Source organism: Mya arenaria, chromosome 12 (assembly GCF_026914265.1).
Source record: "Mya arenaria isolate MELC-2E11 chromosome 12, ASM2691426v1".
Classification (NCBI taxonomy): Eukaryota; Metazoa; Mollusca; class Bivalvia; order Myida; family Myidae; genus Mya; species Mya arenaria.
The window spans coordinates 6,919,888-6,934,319 of record NC_069133.1 but is presented as its reverse complement, the minus strand read 5'-3'; the positions used below and the strand labels follow the sequence as shown (position 1 = coordinate 6,934,319).

General features: G+C 35.1%; 2 long non-coding RNA genes across 4 annotated transcripts in view; one reads left to right on the top strand and one right to left on the bottom strand.

Annotated features, from left to right (window-relative positions):
• The window catches only part of LOC128211580 (uncharacterized), a 34,174-nt gene that overhangs the window by 18,182 nt on the left and 1,560 nt on the right, over positions 1-14,432 (top strand). The gene's annotated exons all lie outside the window — the stretch shown is intronic.
• On the bottom strand, positions 23-9,464 carry LOC128211581 (uncharacterized). Of its 2 annotated transcripts, XR_008257313.1 has the most exons (7): positions 9,307-9,464; positions 7,619-7,705; positions 6,739-6,882; positions 5,547-5,657; positions 4,449-4,526; positions 3,347-3,449; positions 23-2,465 (listed from the first exon to the last, which is right to left on the bottom strand). It is a non-coding gene; the product is annotated as an uncharacterized LOC128211581 (long non-coding RNA). The 2 variants fall into 2 exon arrangements; XR_008257312.1 differs by having other exon boundaries at positions 7,619-9,464.

Sequence of the window (14,432 nt, the reverse complement as noted above, 5' to 3'; positions counted from 1 at the left end):
CGTTCCGATGTGCATTATTTAGTACTGGAAAATAACCTATTTTAGATTCATGTAGTCAAGTTCGCATACTGCAACTTTGGTTGATTTTTTTGTCAGAATCATGTGGATTCAGCAGCGTATTCACGTATAGGCGGCTACACGCCTGTATGATGTGCATATGAATGTATAATTTGGTTTAAATGATGCATCCTTAATGTAACACCTCCTTGCTGCTACACCAACAGAAATTTCATGGGATGTTAATAGTAAAAGAACTAGCACTGACGTTCCCATTTTTGTCTGAGTCAATTAAATAATAGATAACAAATTACAAGATAAACAAATTTGTTTTGACTTCTTTAATGAATTATATAAAAACATTGTACAAAGATATCATGACACTTTTAAACAATAAGTATGGTTGTCAATTAAACAGTATGCTAGCTTTAAAGATTTAGGCAAACCATTGGAATTTTACAGCGGTCTTAAAAGGTGTATTTAAAGCTGCAATCCCACCGATTGATCGTTTTGACTACCGGTACTCTTTTATTGTTTGTCTATGAATGGAGTATTTTTTGCAGAAATGTCTAGACCCAATTTTAAGTGATATAAGACTGCTGAAAAAAGATCAGATTGCAGTTCATCATATTTATGTTAAAAAAATGATGTTTTATGACTAAAAGCATTACGAACAATGACTAAAAGCATTACGAACAATTTAATGTAAATGAACTTTTAATGTAAATGAACTTTTTGGCAGTTTTACCAAACATTTTTGATTGGTTCTATTGTGAATTATCTAATATGACTGAATTAAAGGAATGATAACCAAATCAGCCGATTTTGAGACAATTTTGTGTCTAAACTGACAATCTGTAAGAGTGCAGCTTTAAGTGTTGATCTAAAGCTTCATATACACATTGTTATATTGTCAATAACTGTTTAAAAGGTCTCATGTACTAAATAAGATAATAATTTTCATAATATCTAAAATTGATTAAAATAAATAAAGTACCATTATACCTATTTCTTAATAGTGCCGTTTCTCATCTGACAATACCATTCAAAGCCATCATTTCAACTATGAATTTATTTTTAACTTTCAACTTTTCTATAGCATTTGCAACAAAATATACCAAAAATACAAGCCATGAACAATATGATTGTTCAACTTGCATTATCTTTGACCTTTTGATATGACCATTTTCCAGTTTTGTCTATTTGTAAGTTGTGCCCTGAAGAATAAAGTATGACTGTATGAATCAAAAACAAGCAATAAAAACACTAAAAATATACCCCAATCCCTGTAATTTCTAATACAGTAGTAGAATCAAGCAATTAAACATTTAGAGCTGCACTCTCACAGATATACCGTTTCCACAACTTTTTTGTCTTGGAATGATTAAGTTTTTGCGTAATTATCTGCAAACCAATGATAAAAGATTGCTGACAAAAGATCAGATCGCAGATTTCATATTTCCGTTCGAAAATTAATGTTACTAACGGTTTAAGAAAAGTGCATAAAAAACATCAATGTTTTAACTTATATAGAAAAATCTGGGATTTAATTTTTCGCAAAAATTGGATGGTTCCAATCCAAGACATAAAATGAAAAAGGTTGTCAAAACATCTAAAGTGTGAGAGTGCAGCTTTAACGTTTGAAAGTAACTCTGTTTGCCTCGTGCCCCTGAACAGAGTTTAATTATATTATATGCCCAGTGGGCTTGTCCCTGTATATTTGATTGTATGATTGCAGTAATGGATACTGGTCTAATTATCTTCTGACAATTTTTCACCAATTTTAAAGAATGAGAAAACACATATTAAGCTCATATAACGCTGTACAATTTAATCTCAGTCATTAGGTTGAGAAAAATTCCCTAAAAATATTAATTGTGGAGACATATCTTATTTAAATACATACAGGAAATGGCGACATCATTTACCCTTTAGTATGAAAAAGGCAGTTTCCTGATATTTGAATAGCGGTTTTTCTTTAAGCATCTCAATTCATAGTATGTATCAAGTTTCAAAGGAAACCAAATCATTGTAACGATTGTTTTCAAAATAGATTCACACTCTTGATAAACTTCTTTTCCTAGTTTCAACTTTTGAGACTTTTTGATGAGCCTGCAGGTTCCCCCTCTTATGCAGTGGCTTCAAGCAATAAAGCTACCAGCTCAAGTTGCACAGCTGGTGAACAAGACTGCTGATAGTCGGCAAACTGCACACTTTATGCCATGATAAATCACGTCCATCGACTTCCAGAATGAAGAAATGACGCAGCACAGAATTGATTTCAATTGGACCTCTCTGTACTTTCATCACCTTGTTGTAGTCAAAGACTATGTCTTAGTGTGCAGTGCGGGATCTTGAGAAGCTTTCTGCCTGTCTGATGAAGTAAGTTTGGCAGAGTGTGACACTCCTATCTACTCATATGGCTAGACCCTGTGATCTATGTCTTCTTGTGTGTGCCCAACCATCACCTGAAGAGAATTTAGAGGAAGTTAGTGCTTGCTAACAAGTCAATGTGACAAAACAAGGTCTTTCATTTATGCCACCAAGAACTAGTATTCCAAGTTTCATAACTCGTATGTTAACTCAAAGCAATTGAGCAGAAACTGTTTGGTAATTCATTTTAAGTCACTGCTTCCACTTATACTGCAAGTAATATTGAACGTGAACCGACTGACCCAAATGCAATTCTAAATAATTTTTATGTGCAGAAACCTTAATCCTATTGACACAAAAGTAATCCAATTGTATGTCTTCACAAAACATTCTACAACAATATTTGTCAATTTAACTCAAAGATTGAGTATTGTTTTTTAGTCAGACAAACACAGAGATGGCCCTATATCGCTCACTTGATTTGAGAAAGGATTCTAACTTAGTTATTGTTTGGACACTTACTGAACACTTTTGGTCTGACTTTATAATGCAGCTGGTGAAAATATTAAAAGTCCCTTAATAATGGGCTTACAAAAACATAAAAAAATGTATTTGTTTAAAAATTACAAAGGGCCATAACTCTTACAATATTTAAGTTTGTATTGAGCAGAATAAAAGGCTAAAATACAACCTTAAAACTATATTTACAAGTAAAACAAAAAAATCTACAAATATGTTTTTAGTATCTGGTTTTTGAGAGTGAATGATCAGAAGAAAACATCACACATTCACAATCATATTAAATAATTTAGTTTTTTTTAAATTATATTATATTTCAAAAACACTGCAAAAGACAAGACACTTACGTTTCAATTTCTTGATTTAATACAGTGATGATTATCAATTCTTATGAAGGGAGATGGGTCTTACACTCTAACCAGTGCAACTTGCATGTTCTTAGTTGCTCAATTATTACCTTTCTTAAAATTCTCCTCTTGATCTGAGCCACGCCAAAATGATGGGAGATGCTTTTGTCTTTCCATCAGAATGTGTAGCACCTCTGTGTTTCTGTTTGTCTCCTGAAATAGTAAAAGTTTATTAATAATAATAATAATAATAATAATCAGTGACTTTTATTGAAATTATTTTCAACGATTGTGCCTTGCACATTTGGGAACAAAGTTGACTTCTGAGGAAAAGATTTTTCCATATAGACATATAGCAAAAAATAGCTCCGCACCCTGGAGCAATGTTTTTTATGAATCAATATCCAGTGAAGAAAATTCATACAGGGTATTGCAACATATTTTGCTTCAAATGAAGACTTTTAACAAAAATAACTTAACTAGCTCTTCATCATATTAAATAAATATTAACACAGTCTATGCCGCACACGGACCCCCGCATTTGATCTTTTACCAAAGTTTGATTGAGAGTTTAGTTTCACATCGACAAGTCTTTACAGGTCTATTAAAGCTGCACTCTCACAGATTGAACATTTTGAAAAAGGTTATATTTTTTATCTTGGAATGAACCAATGTATGCGAAAATGATGACAAAAAAATGTCTTTAAATTCCCGTCAAACATGTCCGAACCAAATTCAAACTATGGATAATCACTGTTATTCACGATGAAATTCAGCACTTCTTGCCCAGTATATATACCCTTACTTTAAGCAGAAGGCAAATTAAAACAAACAAATTTGTCCGAAATTTAATCAAACTTTAAATGGTAGTAGGATTGTCATTTGTTCACGTAATTTTCAAGAATCAGGAAGTGGGGAACATTATAAAGCCATTTAACGATACAAACAAGACGATTTTCTATTGAATGTACAATAGTAGTACCGGGGTAATATGCAAATAGTTATTATCTCAAGAAAAGGACATCAAGACCAGTTCATCTACCAGTAGCATCTGACAGTCAATAATGGTTCTGAGTTTAAAGAGCATAATTTCCATTTTAGTGTTAGTTTAATCATTATATATTTAACACCAGTTGTGAAGAAGGAGTTATCATTATATAAGATTATATTATCTGGCAGTGGTTGAAAATGTAAAGTGAGACCAGTTTTTACCTGTTATTGAACAAACTGTTATGTTGGCAGGACTGTCCTCCTCAGCAATGCAAAGAACAGCAATGACTGGCTGGCACTCTGTAAAATGGCGATTAAAACATTTTGTCCAATTAAAACTGTCCCTTTCTAAACAATCCATCAGCAATATATATAAATGAGCTGCGCCATGTGGAAATGTATCTTGGGAAGTCTCCATTCCATTGCAATGATGTCATAAAGATGAGCAGAAGACATTACTTACTATGCAGTAAAAGTTCTTACTTTAACAGTAAAGATATCTTTTTCTGAGAAAATTTATCAAAGTGAGCTCTTTTATGTCATGTTTCTAAGTCTTGTACACATCTATGTTACATATATAAATAATAAACAGGAATAATATGAGGAGTTGTGTACACACTTATTCCTCCTTATGTACTGTGTAACTCAAGAAAAACAATCCATAATTCTAGTAAATCTCTAGAATTCCCTTACTTTTCTCGCTGTACAAAAATGAATGAGGAGTTGCAAACAAGCAGGGCCATAAAACTTTTGCTATTTAAACTATACCGCAACAGCAATTTAAAGACAGTGATACTCATTGATGGAATAGGTGCTTAGACAGCTACATTTTCTGAGAAATGGAGATCAGACTAAATTCTCCAGAGATAATTTATAGATTTATTTGAAATAAAAAACATGTTACAGTGTTTGTGGTAAACTTGTTACTTATCCCTGATTTAACACAATCATTACATTCAAAATGGTGATAAAATAAAAACAAATATACCATATTAAACACTGTTTACTATCACATCTGTACCCCCCCCCCCCTTCTTACATACTTAAGCGGCTGTTACCAAAGTAAAGAATGAAAGGTCCACAAGGCCAATTATAAACCATGAACCATGAGAATCCTGTTTACTAATTTGATTTTAAATCACCCAAAAGGCTTTCTACACATAATGGTTCCTTAATTTAAATCTAGTCTCCAAAGGTGTCACAGTTGTGATTTCATTGAAAGACTTAAGATACGTTATTTAAAAAAATGACAAAAGGATAGCTTAAACGCAGAAGTCTGGCCGGGTATATGAGCCTGGAAATAAATACGCAAAAGCTCACCATGCTGCTAAGGAGTCTTATATAATTCCCGGCCCCAGTTCAGCTGGAGATGTTGATTCCACACGGCTGGAAAACCGGCCTGGTGCACCCAAGCTTCACCATCGGCAGTATCTGCAAGAGGAGGGTGTAAATCTGGGAAAACACATTTATAATCAATTTGCGAAAGTTCTTATCCGTCATAAGTAGTGAACATGTATGTGGCTTATAGAACATCTGAAATTAAGTTTAATGATGATGATATGGTGGTGTTGGTGTTGGTGGTGCTGCTGCTGGTGGTGGTGCTGCTGATGATGATGATGAAAATAATAATAATAATAATAATAATAATAATAATAATAATAATAATAGTAATAATAATCCAGCTGAATGTAGGCTGAAAAATACATATCAATTCCCTTACCACGCTATAAAATGGCCTAGCGGCGTCAAGTTAGCAGCCTGGCGGCCTAGCCGCCTCATGTGACTAGCGGCCTAAAATTGTTTCCTATTCCAAAGCATTTTATATGCGTTCTTTTCTAAAACAATGATAAATTAAATGTCCTTTTCATAAATCAACATCCTTTAGCGAATATCAGCATTTCCCCCTTTCCCTGGGCTTCTGGATTGAGTTTTGGGGATTTTTAGGCCGCCAGGCCACCAGGCCGCCAAGTTCACGCCGCAAGACCGCTCAAGCGTGATGTATTTTGCATATAGGAAAACAATTATTTTAGCATTGATTTAGAAGAAAACTCATATAAAAATGCTCTGAAGTAGAAAACAATTTAAGGCCGCTAATGTACGACTACAGTGTATGAACATGTACTTCAATGGATTATCCCGGTCTCTTAAATATTGTCTGGGAACGAGCATTGTTCCAAATATTTGATATATTTCATCTTTTCTACTTGCCATGTACTTTTTTCACATACACTCATTCAATTCCTATTCACAACCAATCCTCGAGGGCGGTTCAAGTGGCCTAGCCGAGCACTCACAAATGTCCCACTAACGCAAAACACTTGAGTCTCACTCACACCTGTGAATACAGATATACCTTTCACTCGAAAATATCTCGACCGTTATGTGATTACAGAGGATTAACTCATTGAGTGTGAGTGAGAGTGATTGTTCTGAATTCGGCCTAATTTGTTCAAATGAAGTATAAACTTACAGTGAGTACAGAGATATCTTGAAGTCCAGATTTATCGCTTACCTGATGTTCGTAGGGCTACAATTGAGAGCTTTTCTGTAATTTGCAGGAACTGTCCCCATGAGCCTATTGTCTGTTAGGGGAATTGTGGCTTAGGTGATTGGTGGTACCACTCTGCATTTCTTATCCACACAAAACACAGTGTATCTGAAAATGACAGAGAATGGCCATGCACTTATGAAAGCTATGCTAGAAATACGCCGTTATGAGTGTATCAGATGACATTTCCACACAGAAATTGTGAGGCCTCCAATACAGCAGTACTGACATCATTGACGAAAACATATATATCTGTCATGGAGCTATGCTGGTTCTGTGGCGTCAAAACCACTGCAACTGGGCAATTCACTAGAAACATCTTTTCAGAAAAAAGAAACAACCAATACTGGGTAGCCTTTGTCACCCAGTGAACACCCAGAGCATCTAGTTACTTTGAGCATCTATTTACTTAGAAGTAGCCACATTAAGATCTCAAATTAACAAAAAAGTGTATCCGTAAGCTTTCAAATACTGAACGAAGTGCAACTTTGAGGGGGGCTGCGAGCAAATATTGTCAAGGGCAGAAATCTCGCAGAAGTTTGAAAAAGATTATGCAAAGCTCTAGCTTGATGATTTTGGCCCAATTTCAAATTGTTACTCAGTAACACGGCGGCGTAAATTTAATCTAACATCAATATAGTTACACAGGAAAATAAGAAATAGCTTTAAACTCTCTAACATTCATGGCAGAGTGTCTGATGACGGTCCAGTATGCCAACCAGGACGGAGAATATGTGAAACATGCACATACACACCTTTACAGCCCAACATTTGGTTATGGTTTCACAGTTATTCATTTACACAAACTCACAATCAATCAATCAATCAATCAATGCACACCCACCTGGAAATGTACGACATCCTTTGGAAGAGATGAATCTTGCAGTCTGGTAGACGGTTGCTGACTTAACTTTATTGTCCCAAGCAGCAACTGCAATTAGATAAACATGTTGATGTTCGCACTAAAACAAAGCTTAGTATTGAGTAAAATTAAACATGCAGCCTGTTGGCTGGGGTAACATATCTAAATCCCCAAATGGATGATCTGATCCCAGCCAACAGATCAGCGAAACACGAATTGTATTGCGTGTCCAAGGGGGGGGGGGGGGGTCCCAAGGATATCTTGACGCAACTTACCATAGCCGCCTTGCGTTTTTGTTCACACACACAGTTCATTCTCAGTTTGCATGTTGTGTACTGAAAAGTTCCAGCTTTCCATGACACTCGCAATAAACCTATCCATGAATTAAAACAAATTAACAAATAACTACCAGGTTATTATGGAAATATAAATGTCATTTTTTACTTGATTGATAAATACAACTTATATTGCAATCAAACTTAATTTAATGCTTGTTTAGTATGTTTGATAGTTTAATTAAAGCACCGCTCTAATTTGATTTAATCATAGAAGTCTTTAGATAAAACAACCCTTCAAAATGATCACTAAAAAAACGTTTCTAGTTCTTTATTTTCTGCAACAAACAAATAAATGTTTTAATCAATTTTCTTTTCACAAGTTTGATTATCGTTTGATTATCGCGCGACAGTCAATCCACAGCGCAATCATCATTATCGATTATCGTGTTAACATAACATCACAGGTGTAATATTTAATGACGTACCGGCTGTCAAAACAAAGTGACACGTGATTCGCGAATTCCTAATACACAGAATTATTTTGACACGTAATTTTACTCAAAAATACATCGCGATCAGTCTTAAATTATTGTTTATAAGTAAGCAAAATGTAAGAAAATAATTAACATATTTTGGTAGTATAACAAATCATTTCTAATTTAGCATGATATATATATATATATATCTAATAACTATTGAGTAACATAAATTATTGGCTTGTTACTAGTGAGAATTTGAGTAATGTCTTTCAATTGGTGTCTTGGTTGCTGTGCCATATACATCCAGGTTCGAACAATACACTTAACGAGGTGCTAAGTGTACTATTTATCACCTTGTTAAATGGTGGTTACCATATGAGCAATTGATTTCTTGACGGTTACAAATTGACTGACAAAATGGTTACGAAATAACCAAGATTCAGCAGTTACGAAATGGTTAAGGTTACGAAATGACCAGATCCCTGTCAAATGCCCCTGGGGACATCCTAGGTTAGGCCCATTCCCTGTTTTCAGCGCAAAAACAATAACACTGCATTCACTCAGCACTGCCGGTCCACCTGGAACGTAAAAACATGGCCCATTTCCCCTGCTATCCCTGGTATAAACAAGACCTGCCTGGGGGCAATTGACTGGTGCATAACTGTGGCAGAATAAGGGAAATATTTTATTGTTGCATTTATTATCAAATATGAGAATTTAAGACACATGCAAAGAGCCACAATACGAATTGGTGATAGTGTTCGTTCTGTTCTGCTATTTAAAGCTGGTGAGAATGACTAATGACATGACATTGACAAACAAAATGTAAGGCATTTGAATGTATCATTTCGTCTTTTATTTATTAAAATCTGAGATGTTAAGGGAGCAAATCCCTTTTTAGATTGGAACATACCAAATAATAATAAGCGACGATGTAGTGGTAAACCAAGTTTGTTAATCAATCGAGTTTCTCCAAAATACAAGCAAAACTTACACCGGATGTTGATACTAGTGATTTAGTTTCGGATGAACAAAATCCGGATAAATCATTTGCTTTTCATCCAAAGGGTGGACGATTTATACTACTATACAAAAGTCATAAAAATAAACGAAAAAAACGTTGAATATGTATTTTAAACTCTTACCAAGTTACCATTCTCTTTCCGTAAGAGATGAACGCCATACCGCATAATTGCACGGAGATGGTACCACGGAGATACCCGAAAATTTCCGTTATATTCCGGAAAGTTAAATTTCTGTATACTTGAAAATTGGGATGCTGATGGTACACGAAATATCGAATTTCCTTATTTCTGTTTTTTATGGAATGAAACTTCGGGATAATATACAATAGGCTTTAAATAAAGTAAAACAAATAAAAAATGCATAGTATATAGCTATTTTTGACCAAAATTATGATTTTTTCCCTGGTCGCCTTAATAGCTATTTTTATGGATACACAAATATACACACACAAAAGTTTAAGAATATTTTTTTTAATATTAAAAGATAATAAGATTTAAAACAATGAAATGATCTCGTAAATAAACATTCAAGCTTATCAACTTACTGTCAATGGACATTTTTATTGACATTTGATACATCAAATCTGGACTGAAAATATTAAGGAGACCAATTTTTGTCGCCTTAATCCAGCGGTCCCCATAATGCCTAGATTAATATATATATGGTCACCTTAATATCTGTAGTAGATATATATATATATATATATATATATATATATATTTATATATATATATATATATCTATTAAACGTTCTCTTCCTACATTCTCTGTAAGATAGACCACAAAACATAATATACAACATAATGAAAACAAATAAGCTCACTAGAATACCTGATCAATAAGGCCTCAAAAACGAAAACATTTGGTTTGGGTTACCCAACCCTACCTACGAAATAGGCACTGACCTTTCCCTTTTTATAGTCTGTTGTTTTCATAAGTGTGTTTTAAACACGCAGTTTAAAGTCTTTAAAGCGTTATAAAAAAGTTAATTGGACACTTTATTCCCTAATGCTGATAATACTTTATTTTACATAAAGCATAATAGAAAAAATAAAATGTTTATGCCCCCCTTCGAAGAAGAGTGGTATATTGAGAATACTAGGTTAGTGCCGTGGATGGAGGAAGTTTATCTGGCAAGGCGGAGGAATTTATCGGATGAGCCAAAGGTCTGATCAGTTGATGACACCTATCGTTTTGGGGGGTCATCGGGCCAAAGGTCAAGGTCACAGTGATCTAAATGAAAACATGAATGTCATTTGCAATCGGTATAAAAAAAGCTTCTGAGCTTCTTTTCCTACTTCCAGTTCAAAATGTTGTTGGCAGTTTCTATTTCGTTTTTAATCAAAGCTATACTACTCACCCAAGCGACGGCGTCGGCGTTGACGCCACACCTTGGTTAAAGTTTTGCATGCAAGCATGCACATAGGTTAATATCTCAGCAACTAGTTGAGGTATTGCATTGATACTTCGTACACTTGTACTCAATCATCCAACCTACTTAATTAACCAAGTAAGATAAATCTTGTTTGCATTTAATGCAAATAATTGCCCTTTATTATTCAATTGCTGGTTAAGGTTTTGCGTGCAAGCACACATAGGTTAATATCTCAGCAATTACACATGCTCCCAACCATTTTACCTTCTTCTTTAATCAAGGGTTTTTTTCATATTATGCAATTTTTGCCCCTATATCATGCGACTAAATTCTGGTTAAGGTCTTGCATGTTAGCACACAAAGGATAATATCTCAGCAATTACTTTATGTATTGCATTGAGACTTTATACGTAATTGAATAACTAAGTCCTTTATTATTAGACTAAAAAAATCAGGTTAAAATGTTCCATGTAAATACATTTATGTTAATATCTCATCACATCATGTATTGCATTGGAATCTAATCTAACAGTGATCCATGCATGTTTCGCCAAAACTTTTCAATCCTTACACTGAAAAGCGGCGGAATACTCGAACGCGCTGTCTCTGTTACAGCTCTTGTTCTGTCTGTATTCCTTGCAATGTTACTTATGTCTTAATAATTTGCTGGAGGAAACTTGTCTAAGAACTATGTCACTGTTGTTAAACCTTGAGTTATTAGATGCCTAGGGACTATGTCACCGCTGTCATAGCATGAGTTCCATTATGCCTAGTAAGTGTGGCACTGTTGCCATAGCCTAGAATCATGTCTAGGTTCTCTATCAGTGTTGTCATAATCCGGGTTTCGACATATCTGGGCACTGTGTCACGGATGTCAAAGCCTAGATACTGTGTCATAGCCTTGGTTTTAACATGCCTAGATCATGGATCACTGTTGTCATTGCCTTAGTTCCAAAACATATCTAGGCACTGTGTCACAGATGTCATAGCCTTGGTTCCAACCTGCATAAATACTGTGTCACTAGTGTCTTACCCTTGGTTTCAACATGCCTAGTTACTTGTCATTGTTGTCATAGCCTCTGTTTCAACATGTCTAGGAATTGGCCTGTTGTTACAGCCTCGGTTTCAACACGTCTAAGTTCGCTGTCAATGTTGCAACAGCTGGGATTTCAACATGGCTTCATACTGTGTCACTGTTGTCATAGCATGCGTTTCAACATGCCTTGGTTCTGTATCACTGTTGTTACAGCCTGGGTTCAATCACGTCTAGGTACTGTGCCAATGTTGCTACTGAATGGGTTTCAACGTGTCTAGGTTCCCTGTCCCAGGTACTGTGTCACTGTTGTTACAACCTGGGTTTCAACATGTCTAGGTATTGTGTCACTGTTGTTACAACCTGGGTTTCAACATGTCTAGGTATTGTGTCACTGTTTTCATAGCCTGGGTAACAACATGTCAAAGTTTTGTGTCACTGTTGTCATAGCCATAGCTTCAACATGTCTAGGTACTGAGTAACTGTTGTTAAAGCCTTAGTTTCAACATGTTTAGGTTCTCTGCCACTGTCGTTAAAGCCTGGGCTTCAACATGTCTAGGTACTGAGTAACTGTTGTTAAAGCCTTAGTTTCAACATGTTTAGGTTCTCTGCCACTGTCGTTAAAGCCTGGGTTTCAACATGTCTAGGTACTGAGTAACTGTTGTTACAGCCTTAGTTTTAAATGTCTAGGTTCTCTGTCACTGTCGTTACAGCCTGGATTTCAACTAGGGATGCAAACGAATATTCGAATATTCGATCAAACGTTTGGTATTCGAATGTCAAAATCGGTATTCGAATATTCGATGTTTTGATGTTGAATACATATTTTGCCTACAACTCTGTTGTTGTGTTTAAAATTCGTTTGTCCTGTTTTTACAACGAGTGTCCCATAATACCAGAGGGGTGAATGTGATGACAATACACTATACAAGCGTCATATGTCATTTAGGGACATAATATTATCGTAGGGTACTATGAAAAGTCATTTTACAATAACTGGTTGTAGGACAAGTGACACAAAAATCCAGTTATTTTCGGTAAATTTAATTGCCTCTTCCAATTAAGGAATAAACTAGTTCCCAAGTTGGTTTGGTTTCCATAGTTTTTTTAGTAGAGGTCAATCCCAGAACGAGGCTGCTCGTCCTACGGAAAGACCCTCCATTGGCGTATAAAGTCATTTGACCAGAACTCCATCTAAGTTTACGTTGTTTACAAAGATGAAGGCCTCGGAATACAAATTAAAAGTTTTTGTATTTTTTCTTTGTTCATAACGTTTTAGTTTTTGATTTTCTGAAAAGAGGATATTTGAAGGCTTTTATTGTGAAATTCAGGGTCTGGCGCGCGTAGTGGTTAGGACAAAGTAGAACTAAAATTCCCCGGCTATTACTTTAGCGAACATTATAAAAGTTTACTACAACTTTTAAAAGATGTAGTTTGGTAATCGAATATTCGTTCGAAAAAATTACCGAATATTCGAATATCAATTTTGCCATTCGTTTGCATCCCTAGTTATTACCGCCTGGAATTCTACATGTCAAGGTTCTCTGTCACTGGTGTCATAGCCTGTGTTTCAACATGACTAAGTACTGTGTCTCTGTTGTCACAGCATGGGCTTTGATATGTCTAGGTACTGTGTCACTGTTGTCATAGCCTGGGTTTCAAAATGTCTAGGTACTGTGTCACTGTTGTCATAGCCTGGGTTTCAACGTGTCTTGGTATTTTGTCACTGTTGTTACAACCAGGGTTTCAACATGTCTAGGTTCTCTGCCACTGTTGTTACAGCCTAGGTTTCGACATGTGTAGGTACTGTGTCACTGTTGTCATAGCCTGGGTTTCAACACTGCTAGGTTCGTGTCACTGTTGTCATAGCCTGGGTTTCAACATGTCTATGTTTTGCCACTGTTTTCATAGCCTGGGTTTTAAAATGTTTAGGTACTCTGTCATTACTGCATAGCCTGGCTTTCAACATGTCCAGATACCTTGTCACTGATTTCATTGCCTAGGTTAAAATATTTCTAGGTTCTGTGTCACTATTTCAAAGGCCTTGGTATCAATATGTCCAGGTACTCACCATACTTTGTCATTTTTTCATAGCCTTGGTATCACTGTCAGGTTCGTCATCAGAATCGCAATATCGAAATGAAACTTAACTTCGGCCATAATGTTGGAGGAACCATTGTTGATATCTACATTAAACGTTTTGCCAATGTTGCTCGAGACCTTCATTTTTAACTCAGCTTAATATTAAACTCGAAATTAATTTGTGTTGTAATTAATTGAATAACAAAATAAATGAAGTACTCACATGACAGAAAAACAGACAAAATACCTCTTTATTCATACTTTCATTTGAATAAATGTATGGCTTTTGGTTGGTTCAACTATAACTATAAATAGGTACTTACATTTTTCTCATGTTATATGTTGTATATTTTTATTGCATCTGTATATAAAGAAAAAACATAGTGCTGTATTTTCTGTTCATTATATAAAGAAGAAACACTGTAACGTATATTTTGTTTCAAGCTTTAGGTTATGAATTAAATACTGATAAAATGTATTATTCGGAGTGAAAGTTTTTTAATTTGCCTCTGATGTAACCATA